The sequence below is a fragment of the Apteryx mantelli genome, chromosome 1, assembly GCF_036417845.1.
Source record: "Apteryx mantelli isolate bAptMan1 chromosome 1, bAptMan1.hap1, whole genome shotgun sequence".
Taxonomy (NCBI): domain Eukaryota; kingdom Metazoa; phylum Chordata; class Aves; order Apterygiformes; family Apterygidae; genus Apteryx; species Apteryx mantelli.
The window spans coordinates 104553268-104565754 of record NC_089978.1 but is presented as its reverse complement, the minus strand read 5'-3'; the positions used below and the strand labels follow the sequence as shown (position 1 = coordinate 104565754).

The window sequence follows — 12487 nt, the reverse complement described above, 5'->3', positions numbered from 1 at the left end:
AAAGCTTTAGCCTTTGAAAGTGATCTGTTCCTTCATTTATTTTAATCCTCTCTGGATTTCCATCCATTATTTAGCAGTGTAAAGCGAGTTGTTTATGCAAACAAGGAAAATGATAGTTTTCTGATTTTATATGCAGAATCATGACATTCCACTACAATACATTATTAGCATGATAATACTTTGCACTTTTATAGTGGCTTCCATACAAGGAATTCAAAGTGCTTTGAAGAAATTGCCACTTTTGCCATTCAAATTTATATTGTCAAATCAGCAAAAAATATGTTTCTGCAATCTTTCGACTGCTCTCAATTAAATATACCGTATTTAACTTAATGTGAATGCTTTATAATTCTAATTGGTTCAAAAAATGTTGCTTTTGAACAAATACTGTATGCAAATCAACATTTAATTGTATAGCACTCCCCTGCAGCTCCCTGCATGTTGCAACTTTACAGATGTTCCCAATAGCTCAGTGGATTATATAAAGAAAGACCACAATTAAGGGTTGTCTTGCTAAAGGTCTAAATGCACCATTAGTTCCTGCTAGCTTCTTATGTACCTTCAGTCAAGCAAAGATTTGATATACATCTGCTTCTCCCAGGCCATCAATCCAAAAAAAAGCCCAACAGGCTTCTTGTTTGTTGTTTCTTTTTAGAATTAAGAAATCCTTGTTTCTTTTGTTCGCTAAACAATTGCCTCATAGCTGGGGAAGTGCCAGTTAGCTCTGCAGCCCGTCTACACCCTGGAGCTGCATTGCCCGAGGGGGTGTCTGTGGCGAGCTGCACAGGAGCACCCCTGTAACTCTGCAGCTACCTATCACTTGTCTCTGCACAGCGGACGGATGCTATTATTTTGGCAAAAGTCTCTGGCTGGAGAATTACTACCTTGTCTCTGTGAAGCAGTTACCACTTTACCTTGTAAGGAAGCAACAAAGCATTGTCACTGAGGCTTACATAGCCCCCCGTCACTTATTCCAGAAGAGAAAGGAGGAACAGAAGGGGAGATTTTCAAAGATGTTTGAGACAGTAAGGTGCCTGACTCCCATTGACTGCCACTAGGACCTGAGTGCCCTCTAAGATCTCCCCTATACAAAACAGGCCCAAGAGAGCTAGTTCAAAAAGGATCCTCACATTGACCCCCGCAGGGGATCACTTTGACACTGCAAAAACCAGAACCAGCAATGGCAACTGCAACTCATCAGCCACAAAAGATAAAGCCAGTCCAAAGAGTGACCAACTGTGATCCATGTGACACAGGTTTGTATGTCATGTACTGGCAAAGGAATACAATTCCTCCATCTTGCACTCCTGACACAGTTGTAGAAGCACCTTACCCCGAGACAAAGATGTCAAAGATGATGTCATGGCTCTGAGCAATAAGACACCACTTTGGGCTCATCACTTATCTTACCATCGTTGCCCACCCTGTTTTTTCTGCTTTAGAAACCACACAGCAAAAACGTCACCACAGAAAACACTAAAATGCCTCTGCCTTCCCTCCTGCAGATATCAGTCAGCCCTTCAGTCACTGAAATGTAACATGCCAGCATTAATGATCTTCAGAGTCTCCTCAATCTCTCCCCATCCCCTTGCGCCACAGTTCTCTCTCCACATCCCCATACATCCCTTCTTGACATCTGTGAGTCCCCTCCCTGTCCTCACCAACACCCGCAAAACTTAGTTACAGCTTTTTCTTTTTTTTTTCCCTTTAGAAGCCTGGAATATGCACAAGCCATGCTCCCTTTATTCAGATGTGGTAGCCCCTGTTTTGTCAGGTTAGATAAAAAGCATAAAGCGCTCTGGGTCTGAAACTGTCCCTTATTGTTTCTACGCAGTGGGGTAGATGCTTGCCTGGAGATGCAGGCTGTGGGATGCCCTTGTGTTACACATCATCTGTATTGCACAGGCTCAGTCCCCACCAGGATCCTCAAAATGTGTCTTATGTCCTCTGCTCCGAGAGTCCTGTGCTTGTAAAGCTTTCAGTATTCAAAGCCGGGAAGCAATAGATGGAGTTTACCAGCTGGTTTCAGTTCTCAGTAAAGCCCACAAGTAAAGAGGTCACCTGTTCCCTGAGAAAGGGAGAACTGTAACCATCCACAGCGAGATTTTGGAGAGTGCAGCACGGCAAATCATGCCAGCAAGCAAGAGTAACAGGAATTGCATATAACCCATCCCACAAGGGAGAGCAAGGGAGCACAGAGCCACGTAAAGGGTCTGCTGTGGCCAAAGAAGAACCAACCAGATCCACCCGACACAGCAGTCACTTTTGTTGGGTCTCTCAGGCAGATGTCAAGCTCGGGTGGATTTGGGCAGCTACTTCATGAAGGAGGCCAGGGAGAGGTGCAGCTGAGGGACAGCAGGCTGGTTCCCCAAGGCTGACCCTCTTTTTCTTATCCTGAGGTGTTCCTGGGCTTGTATGAGGGGCTGTTTATTCCAGCCCCCAAACAAAGGAAAGTACAAAGTTTCCAAATACCTATATCAGCCACACCATATCAGGCCCTTAAACATATTCAGGTGCCAACTTCTTCTGAAAGTGATGCAAGTTTGGCCCCACCCTGGTTTTAGGATCTGAACTGTAGGGTCTTATATTTCCTGCCCTTGCTTTTTATTTAGCTTTGTTTCCTCCTTTTTGAGCCCTGTGTCTACCAGAAGAGTGATAGAGATCACTTCTCACATGCACAAGTTGTGACAATTTTTGACAGGAAATGGCTTACACCCACCACTCTGCTCAGTCTGCAATGTTTTTCTCGTATTTTGTAATTTCCTGTGCAGTCATTCAAAGAGACAGAACAACTACCTCTGTTTAGTGCAAAACAACTGCTGAAAGTTAAAATAATTACCTACGAAGAGGTAATTTTTTCATCTAATTAGATAATCTGCCCAGGTGTTTAGCATCAAGGCATCTACTCCTTAATTGGAAAAAGCCAAGGACAGAAACTAATTAGCAGCATTAATCAAAAGCAGAGGTCTAATGATAATTAACAACATATCCCCACTACAAACCCGGTTCCTTTATTACAAGTTGTTCCAAATTGTAAATGGAGCTTTACAAGTGTTTTCAATTGTCGTTTTCTGGCAAAACTACACATTATTTTCCAAAGATAAAGATCACTACTACTAAAGAATCAGACTGAACACTGTTCATATTACACACAATGGCTGTAGCACCTGGTCCTGTAATTTGCCAAAAAATAAAGAAAAATCAAATTCCTAGGTATCTCTCCATACTGTTGTGACCACTGAGTGCCCAATGGCCAGACAAATCTGTGTTTTTGTTGGTGAAGTGGGGCAAAATTCTGTTTACCATATTCAGGAAAGTGCTTGCACTGGCAAAAAAACATGCAAGTGAAATGGATACACACTCTCGAGTCTTGCTGAGAGGGTACTTGTACTGTTCTCCACAAGCATGGGAGTTTACACATCTTAAAATGCTGGAAAAGGACTCACATTTCTGTGAAAGGAAGGACTATCCAGCTGCAGCAAAAAACATTGCCCACCGCCTTCCTGCCAAAACCTCTGGAGCAGGCAGCACTGGAGGGGAAATGAACTCCTCTGCAGCTCTTCCCTCCATCCCTGCAGTTCAGGAATGCCACAGAACCAAATCCTGCAGTTTTCCAAGAGCATCCACTCAGTCAGACACAGGCCAGGATACAATTTAAATCCGACTACTCAGGATTTTAAGTTCACTGCTGTTTACTAAACTGAGGCTGCACTGGATTTGCAAGTGAGAGAAACTGCTGAGTTGTCACATCAACTAACCTCATCTCTGTATTGGGACTCTCCAGTGTCACACTTCTGCTCCAGCTCCTATTTTAACTCTGCTGTTTTCTGGGCTTCCTGTTACAGAGCTAACAGAAATGTATCTTCACGGTGAGCCAAAAATTATCATCACATGTAGAAACATAGTCTGCAGTTGCTTACTGCCAGCTGAGCCGCAAATTACGTTATTATAATATTAACAATGATTTTCCTAGGCTCTGACTTGCCATTAAGTGATTATTTACAAGAAGGAAAGCATCAAGGGAGGGAAAACCTCAGAACAGTGGGGCTCAATCTCTGAGACCACAGGAGTTACACTCTCAGCAGTGGGATGCCTACAGAAACAGAAATCTCTACCCACCTCTGTGAAACCTACTTCCCAGGTCCACCACATTTTGCATGGGGGGCCTGGAGCCCTTCACTAGCTGTGTAATTTCTAGCTCCATTCACTTTCTCTTTTCCTGTCTACTCAAACACTTTCATGAGGCAAAAATGAATTCTTATCCGAATCAAAACTTAAAAGGAGTAGGTCAAAAACTGGGGGAGAGGGGAAGTCTTTGCACCAGGCTAGCATGGAGGCCAGTCATTTGCAAACAAAACATCCAGATCCTGACAGTTTGTATATGCTGATTAAATGGAAAATCCCATTACTGGGCAATGGAAGATTTAACATCCTTTCATTTTAAGGTTCTTTACTCGCACATACTTCTGTAGAGATTAATAATCTCATTTAATTCACTGAGCCAATTCGTACAAGTAAAACCAAGGATATATGTAAATGCTTGCAGGGCTACAGTAACATCTAAGTTTCATCACCTCTATTTGGCAAGTGTACTGTGGTGTGCACAAATTTCCTATCAGATATAGTGCCTATCAGATACTGAGAAAAACTTCCCAGGGATCTAAATTCCCAGCTTTCCAGAGGCTAAAGGTTACAAAAGGGAAAACAGAAATAAAAATCCTGTGATAATAGTCTTAACATGTTCCTTAAATCAAGGTTGTAGGAATTTTTCATCATTTTGCACAGAGGAGAGCTCTACACATTATCCTTCTCTCTAACGGCTGAGGAAACAGAGACAGTTATTCAACAACACCTGATACAGAATAAATGTAACTACTCTGTCAGCCTGCTGCAGTTCCAACACAATCTTTTCATTGTTTTGATATTTCTATATCACATCTTAGGCAAGAGACAAAGCAAAAGAGGAAGAAGATAAATGTTCATTTCATTTGCTATGTGGACTAAGAATAATTGCCATCAATATTGATTAGTCCTTGGGGACACCACTGAATTTAAAACCTGCAGACAGTGAAATCCCAGCTGATGCATGCTGTGCTTTGAGTAACACTTATTACATGTTCCTATGTTTATATTTATCTGAGAAAACTGTGTAACTAGTGCTCCCACACGGGGGATAATATGTTATCATATGCTCCAGGACTGTGCAGTTTCTGCAGCTCTCTACACCTACCAGGTGCTATTCAGTGGATTGATTAAAACTCTTCCTAAACTGAATATTTTGGAAAAATCAAACCATTTCTAACAGTTCAGCAGACCTGAAAGCATTTGTTAGTCTTCTACCTCAGTGCTATTTATTCAGCAAAGCACTTCAAGTTTTTAATGAATATAAATCACCAGGGACCAAATTCTGCACCAGTTACACCCTACTAGGTTAATTGACTTCACTGAGGTGGCATGAATTTGTGCAGAACTTGCCTTAACAAGTCATACCTATATTGCTTAAGTCATTGTACTACAGGCAGTGAAGACTATGGGCCACGTACCATATTCATTGTCAGAGCAATACCAGATCAGATCCTGACTCAGTTATGTGACATACCAAGGCATCAAAGGCTAGCACAATCGTTTTAATAAAGATGGCATTTTGTTAGTAATATTAGCCAGGCAAATTAATTCTCAGCAATCTATTTTCCAATTAGTATGCTTTGAAATTTATATTTTTACATATAATTTATATTTAAACTGTACAACAATTCCATCCACGGCTTATGCCCGAGCTAGAAATGGAGGTTCCACTGCGGCTTAGTATAAAGGTTCCCATGGCTGTTGTCATTACATTCAGTGCTGTTATGTGATGATACAGTACTCTGTTTAGTTGCTGGAAGTAATCATTATAGTGGAAATTCTATACGCAAGAAAAATTTCAGTAAATGTCCTCTTTTTTTTCGCTTAAGACTTCTTTATTTGTATCATAACTGCCTCATGCCCAGGAGCAAGTATTTAATTAATAGGATAGAAAATCTTGTATGCAATCACCTAACAAAACATCAACACAATTTTAAATTACAGTTGCAACCACCAAAAAAGAATGGATGTGAAGTACTGATCTGTGCATCTGGCTTGCAAACAGCTGTATCCAAAGCACAGAAATGTAGTTGCCTGGAAAAGATTTCATATTTTAACTTGTTTGTACAAAAACTGTCTTCACCCACTTAGTACCAGTAGTAGTAAAAGTAGACTTGGATTTATTCTATACAACACACTTACAGTGAATAAGTTGTGCAAATATGCAGTAATATGTCCTCTGTCATTACACGTAGGAAAAAGTGGCAACTCTGAAATTTTTCCAAGGTTTAAACTTCCCTGCTGGCTTCTATCCCAATTCCAGCATATAGGGTCTCCTCTTCTTTGATATAATACAGCAGAAGCCTGTAACCAAAGAAGGGGTGCATGGGAAAGTACTGTCCAGTATTACTTTCCTATCTATCATAAAAAGTCACACAGAAACTTAACCAAACTTCTCCTAACACAGCCTATATGGAAGCTGCCAATACTGACTATCCAACTAGAAATGAAAATTGTATTCAGTCCTCAGTGTTCAAACAGGAGCAATGTTTTAGAGAGCATACAGAACTCCCTATAAAACTGAGAAAGAGCTTCCAAACTTTAGTTGTCCTTTTTCTTCCAAACAAAGAGTAGAGGACAGGTTCTGAGATGAAAAGCGTTTACTAGACAACAGGGAGTCACCAGCCCTCTTCTACAGCTCCCTAGTCCAAGGAGGGAAGTAGAACATCATGTTCCCAGTTTTGATTCTCTACATAATAAACCATGTAGAGATCAAATTAAATTTTGCAGATCATGGTACGCAAGGATTCAGTCTGGCACCTGCATATCCCCTGAGTAAATGATCAAGGTTATGTAAGGCAGCAGTTTTCAGAGAAAAGTTATCAGGTTCTCTAGAATAAACAGTTTTGAGAGGTAGTATTTGTTATTTCTGTTACAAAAGTGTCTAGAAATCCCAGTCAGAGCTCTGCAGCAGTTGCCCTTTATATGCATATGTCCAATGAAAACTATCTTTACCAAAAGAGCTCATTACCTAAATGACTCACACTACAATGCAAGACACGAGTAGGATGCAATGCAAGGCATGTAAGACAGAGAAAGTAGAACCTATATATCCAGGACATACACAGCACAGGTATAGAGGCTTAGGAAAGGAAAAGATCTAATGGACAACTCATTTCTGGTAAACATGAAAGAGAATCTCTGCTTGTGCAGTTGAAAACCCGTCAGGTCTGGATAACATGAGTTTCACACACCTTTACATGCCTATGGGTTTTATTTATTCTATATGGCAGTGGCATGTAGAAATTCAACCACATTCTTGGAGCTCTTCTGCCTTTTAGGTTCACACGGAGTCTGGAGCTTTCACAGTACCTGAAACTCCAGAGTGAACCTCTATGAGCTGGCACTGGGATAGCCTGCAGTCACAAAACACTGTTATCCCTATGCACACGTGGCTTGGATGTTCTGCAGTCAGAGTCTACCCACTTCCTCTGGATTCTGCAGCCATAAGGACATAAACTCAGTCAGACCATACCATACCTAAAATTCAGCTATACCTGTGTCCTGTCTCAAACAGCAGCTAGCAGCAGAGACATAGGAAGAATATAAAAATGGGTCAAGAGTATAGTGATATCTTAACATCTAACTTCATCTGTCATTTTAATCTATCCAGCAGTCTAGTGAGAGCTAGGAAGTGTTGCAAAATGTTTCTATCCTGAATAATTTCATATTAGCAGTAATCCTTGTCTGCCCACTCGCTTTTCCGGGTCATTTCTGAATATGTTGAACAGTGCAGGCCCACCACACATGCCTATGTGGAAAAAAAGATCTTGCACCCACTGCCTAACGTACCCTAGAGCCCTACCTTTCCTCCCTCTGCAAAAATAACCAAGGATTGTGCTTGTCCCTACCTCAGGAATATCAGGCCCTGCCACCAAAGGCAGTAGGTGACACCTTTCCCCACTGGTCTATGTTGAGGATGAGGCAAGTTCTCCCCCCATCAGGAATAACTGACCTGCAATCTGAGACACAGGATTTGTCAGGTGACACCTAAAGGTGACAGGCCACATCCTGGAGACATCTAAGACTGGGAATGGGTTCTTAAACAATCTTTCCAGAAACAAAAGATTGCTCAGTGAAGAGAAAATGGGTTTTACTGGTTTGACAAGCCTAGAAAAAGGGGAATATGCCTGTGAAGGGTAACGGGGTTCGGTCAAAATTCAGAAGTTTGCCCCGTATGAGAATTTGAATCAAAATGTAGATGTGGCAAAAACTGAAAAATAATACCGGCAACCCAGTCTGTCTCTGTGTTTTGCATAGTGAGATCTTTCAAAATGAATAAGCTTAAATATCTTTTCTGGGGACTTTTACAGAAACCACACATCTCTCCCACCAGCAAATCTGATAGCAGGTTGAAGGGTATGATTCCATATGACCAGCCCAAGAAGACTGTTAAAGATATGCATGAATAATTAAAAAATTAATTGAAATTGTTCCGATTTTTAGTGTGTTGGTAGACAACCCATAATATGCTGGAAGGTTTAGTAAAGTACATTTGAATTCCTCTAAGAGAAGTCTGAGTCTTCCAAAGTGTTCGTGAATCACATCTGTAGAAACTTATTAACACAAAGTGCAAGAACATAAATAGTTGCATATTTAATTTTAGTGCAAGCACTTTCTGTAAGACTTCCAAAGTACTCCTCTTCAATGTATCTTTTCCAATACTTTTTCCTAGAGAAACAGCATCACCTTCAGGCCACAAAAGATCACATTCCAATTTCTTTAGTCAGGAAAGATTTAAAAATTACTTCCCAAAATCTTGCATGTTTTTTTTTATTACTTTCTGATCCCAAATTACAAAATGTAAAGATGCAAAAAGCTTTTACAGGGTTCTACTCAACTTTTTTTATAAAGGGACAGTCTCTCTTAGTTTTGGCTCCATTAAAATTTCAGAACAGTCTGCGCAGTTGAGCTCAGAACAGAATAAAGATAGCAAAAAAAAACAGAAATAAAATTTAATACAAATAGACTTGTGTGAGAAGTAAATTAGCATGGAAAGTTACACAAAGGTGTCTACACCTGGCATTTGTAGGACAATAATCTCCCTAAGACAACCACTAAATCAGATGCACCAGTACTAATACTGATGCTAAGTCCAGCAGGTGGAAGACAGGCTCACAGCACTTTTTACTAGTTTTGATTAGTTCCCAACATTTCTATACTCAATGAAACCCTGCCTGTATAGAGGTATCAGCAGTGGGAGGCTTATTTTAGTTCCTTAGTGTAAGGAGAGTAATAGGATATAAGGACTGGAAATGAAATAACAGAGGATATGGAAAAGTTGAGGATATCTCAATTGGATGCGAGAAACAAAATGAGCATCTCATGAATTCACAGAAAAAATAAGAGCACGTCATTCCTGTCCTTTGTTCTCCCTTTGTAATGGGGCAGTTTGACCCACAAAGCTGTCAGTAGCCAACTACCATAGGAATTATTTTGCCACCTGAAACTCCCCAGTAATGATGATACAGTCAGAAAGGTCAACATGGTGCATAACAACAGAAAACAGGATGTTTCAGAATGTGCAAGTAGAGAAAGCTATCAACAGAAATTCGATCAAGTCAGACAAGACCTACATATACATTAAGAATTTCCTTCATAACCAGGAAAAAAAACCTGACATGCCAATACATAACTTTGGAATAGAAATCAGCTTGTTGAGCTGTCTGGAAATGATAGTTTGAATTGCTTGCATGCCACTGCTTGTCCCTGTGGTATGATATGTACACAGGATCATCCTGCATGATAAAAAGCTGATGAGTGTAATGAGGCTGAGGATCCATAGGAAAGGAGGTCTGTTATTCCAAAAAGATTGGGAACTACCATTTTATGTAGCATAGCATGGAGACTGCCATGCATAAGACTTCTGTGCTTACTGCCTAAGACATGCAGTAAGACTGCTGTGCCTACTTCTTCATTTCTCCAGTGGTGATTGCATCCACAAAGCTGCCCATAACTGGCAATTCTTTTGCTTTCTAGATACCAGAGTCGCTCAAGAGAGCAACAGGATGATCTTTTTGTCATGTCCCAGGCATTATTGTGATTATTGTGATATGCTTAGAACGCTTATGGCCTCTGAACAATCTCCAGAAGCTTTGGCCTATGCAACCAGTGACTGCCTGATCTTCCGCTGCTTTATATTGATGCTGTTTTCCTTCCAGACAGCTCTGCAAACAAAAAATGCACTGCAAAATGACAATTGAAAAGAATAGGCACTTATTTTGCCAGTGTTAAAATCCAACTTTTAACCCAGATGTCGTATGTTAAAGTACCTGCTTCAAGTTCAGACATAAAGTGCTAAAATAAAAAAGGAGATGTTATAATCATTGTCCTAATGAAAGAGCAAACATCCCTCTCTGCCCACAATTGAACAAATGAACAACAGTGACATCTTTGCTAGCTTTGCATTTCTTATTAGTTTCGAATCTAGTTTTAAAACTTCACACTCTTTAAACAATCATATATTTCAGGGGTTAGGAGTGGCACATTTAATCCTAGGGAATACTTTTACTGTAAATTAAATTTGATTCATTGTAACAGGTGAATCACTGTGAACTCTGCAGATTATTTTATGTAACCCTATACTGGGTGCAACAAGAGAACTGAGTAATAGAGGGCAGATGCCTTCAGTGAATGGAAAATTCAGCATCTCAGCTACTTCCTCAAAATGCCTTCCTTCCTCCTCAATATCAGTTTTACACAGCATGATCCACACATAACCAGCTGTTCCTCATTCACAGTTGATCTTATACAAATAATGCATGAGATGAGCTCTTAGAGAGCAGTCGATCAGTTGATCAACCAGTTATATATATACACATGCATATAAACACAAATATATGTATAAACACACACATGTGCACACAGACATTAACAGAACCAACAAAATCATTGTCTGTGATACCAGCATATTTGGTCTGTGCAATTTCTTCCCTAATTTCTTGAAAGATTAGCATCAGTGTTTACTAATGTCAGAGCAGGAGGCCAGGTTCTCTACTTCATTTCTGATCAATTTTACAGACAATATTTCACATGCAGTGCAACAGAGGAAGCCATTCTCTACATAAAAAAAGCTACTGGAGTTCTCAGTGGAGAATTTTATTCCTGGTATTCCTCGCATAGCTGAGCATGCCTGTGGCTTCAGCACGATTTTATCTGCATAGGAAATGCAAGAGTGAAATGCCTGAACTGCCAGAAATGGAGAGGCTTTATACTTTACGCTAGCCAAATCCTTGCTCTTCTTCGTTTGTAGCTGTACCCCCTCCCTATCTGCATCAGGTCAATACCTAAGAGAGAATACTTTGCTGAGTTCTCCCAGACCCTAGGAACAGCTGGGAGTGGAACTAATAGCACTTTAGGGTACACTTACCTCTAAATCACAGAGATCATTATGTTATGGAAAATCAGGCTCGCCAGCCTCCATAACAGGGTCCGACCCTAGGTTCCTGCTGAGGCAGAAGTTCGAAGTCAGATTGGAGAGAAATAAAATTTAATGATACACGTGCGGTAATTACAGCTCGAGCTGGGTGCCTCTGAAGAGGGACCCCGAACAAAGAAATCCCTGGGCAATTATACACTTACAATCTAAATTCCCCACCCCTTAAGCGATAGTTTGGACCAATAGTAATAGTTAGGTCTGGGGTCTTCCCCTTCTTCACTGGGCCCCTTCATTGTCTCTAGGCAGGCTACTTCTTATCTTCAAGGTTGGCTACTCCTGCCGTCCGTGCAACTTTATCTCTCCAGCTTGAACCGGCTCTGGGGCCCCCTTTTACTTATCTAAGTAAAAGTTCACAGCCTGAGGCCTAAGGCTTCAGCAAATTTAGCTACTAATGCTAAGCAAGTTATGCTAAGCAATTAATTCTAGACAGCTTCAGTCCGATATTCTCTAACAATTATAGGAGGCATATATATATACACATACATACCTACATACATATATATACATATGCACACACACACACACCCCTATTTATACGCACATACACCTACTCAAATAGAAACAACAATAATGATACTAAGACATTTTTAGCATTACAATATTACTTAACATCATAACTTAACGCAGCACTTTGCAGACTCTTTTCAAAACAGTGTTCCCTGTCCCGAAAGATTTAATATTCACATTACATAAAGACAGGCAAAGGAATGGGAAGGAAGGAAACAATATTAACCAAATACAAGTCTTTATGCAGTAATCAGTAAAAATTAAAGAAATGCTAATTTTTTTAGAGTGCTGACAAAGGCAGAAATAATGGGTTTAGATGCCTGTAGTAAGCTATCAGGTTCAAATAAGGAAACAGTTTCCTTATTACAAAATAAACAAGTGTTTTCTGCAAGAGAGACGTAATTCCAGGAAAGAGAA

The 12487-nt window shown here is 40.3% G+C and overlaps 1 long non-coding RNA gene across 1 annotated transcript in view; it reads right to left on the bottom strand.

Moving 5' to 3' along the window:
* Positions 1-11840, bottom strand: part of LOC136991131 (uncharacterized) — a 79063-nt gene extending 67223 nt beyond the window's left edge. Inside the window, exon 1 of the long non-coding RNA XR_010883168.1 lies at positions 11495-11840. This is a non-coding gene — a long non-coding RNA (uncharacterized lncRNA). The remainder of the gene's footprint in view (positions 1-11494) is intronic.
* Between the last annotated feature and the right edge of the window lie 647 nt (positions 11841-12487).